A 1,633-nucleotide genomic window follows, 5' to 3' on the forward strand; every position below is an offset into this window, starting at 1 on the left:
ATGATCCAGAGCCCATGATACTGAAGGAGGAAGTCCAAAGTACATTGAAGGAATTGACAAAGAACAAGGCACCAGGAATTGATGGAATAAAAATTGAAATCTTTCGACAGCCATTGCAGTACATTGAGCTCCATAGAGACAGCGTCAGGCCAGGCAGAGCAGGATGGCACTGGGCAGACTCTGTACCTCGTGTACGGAAAAAAAAAAAAATTACTAAACATGGTGCAAAGGAGATCCTAAGAAGCCGAGAGGCAAAATGTCATCCTATGTATTTTTTGTGTAAACCTGCCAGGAGGAGTACAAGAAGAAGCACACCCAGATTCTTCAGCCATCGTCTCAGAATTTTCCAAGAGGTGCTCATACCAGTGGAAGACCATGTCTGCTAAAGAGAAAGGGAAATTTGAAGACATGGCAAAGGCAGACTAGGCCCGTTTTGAAAGAGAAATGAAAAACTATATCCCGCCTAAAGGGGAGACAAAAAAGAAGTTTAAGTATCCCAATGCATCCAAGAGGCCTCCGTCAACCTTCTTCTTGTTTTGTTCGGAGTATCGCCCCCAAATCAAAGGCGAGCATCCTGGCCTATCCATTGGTGATGTTAGGAAGAAATTGGGAGAAATGTGGAATAATACCACTGCCGATGACAAGCAGCCTTATGAGAAGAAGGCTGCTAAACTGAAGGAGAATTACGAAAATGATATCGTTGTCTACCAGGCTAAAGGAAAGCCAAAAAGGGAGTCGTCAAGGCTGAGAAAAGCAAGAAAAATAAGGAGGAGGAGGAAGATGATGATGATGAATAAGTTGGTTCTAGCGCAGGTTTTTTTTGGTTTTTTTTTGTTTTTCTTCTATAAAGCATTTAACCCCCCTTACACAACTCACTCCTTTTAAAGGAAAAAAAAAAAAAATTGAAATGTAAGGCTCTTTGAGATTTGTTTTTAAACTGTACAGTGTCTTTTTTTTTTTTTTTTGTATAATTAACACACTGCCGAATGTGTCTTTAGCTAGCCCTGTCCTGGTGGTATTTTCAATAGCCAATAACCTTGCCTGGTACAGTATGGGGATTGTAAATCAGCTTGGATACTTAAAGCAGGTTCTTGTTGGTGCATAGCACAAATTAGTTATATATGGGGATGGTAGCTTTTGTTTTTTGTTTTTTTTTCAATCTTCAGTTGTATGATGCAGCTTATACAAAATAATTGTTCTGTTAACTGAATACTACGCTGTAATTGCAAACAAAAAATGTTGCAGGTGTTTTGTTGACATTCTGAATGCTTCTATGTAAATACAATTTTTTTATTAAAAAAAAAGAGAAATCTTTCAAGAAAGTGAGGCGGCACAGGAGGCACTTACTCATCTATGCCAAGAAATTTGGAAGACAGCTATCTGTCCGACTGATTGGAAGAGATCCATATTTGTGCCCATTCCAAAGAAATTATTGCACAATTTCCTTGATATCCCATGTGAATAGTTTTACTAAAGGTAATACAGAAATGGCTGTGAGCATACATTGACAGAGAACTTCCAGAGGTTCAAGACAGATACAGAAGAAGCTGTGGAATGAGGGATATCATTGCTGATGTCTGACGGATCTTGGCTAAAAGCAGAGACTATCAGAGAGATGTTTACCTGTGCTTTA

General features: G+C 39.1%; 1 pseudogene; it reads left to right on the forward strand.

Annotated features, from left to right (window-relative positions):
- The first annotated feature begins 230 nt into the window (after positions 1-230).
- On the forward strand, positions 231-797 carry LOC102818636 (annotated as a pseudogene).
- Positions 798-1,633: the final 836 nt, after the last annotated feature.

The sequence above is a fragment of the Chrysochloris asiatica genome, unplaced genomic scaffold (assembly GCF_000296735.1).
Source record: "Chrysochloris asiatica unplaced genomic scaffold, ChrAsi1.0 scaffold01483, whole genome shotgun sequence".
In the NCBI taxonomy this organism is placed as follows: domain Eukaryota; kingdom Metazoa; phylum Chordata; class Mammalia; order Afrosoricida; family Chrysochloridae; genus Chrysochloris; species Chrysochloris asiatica.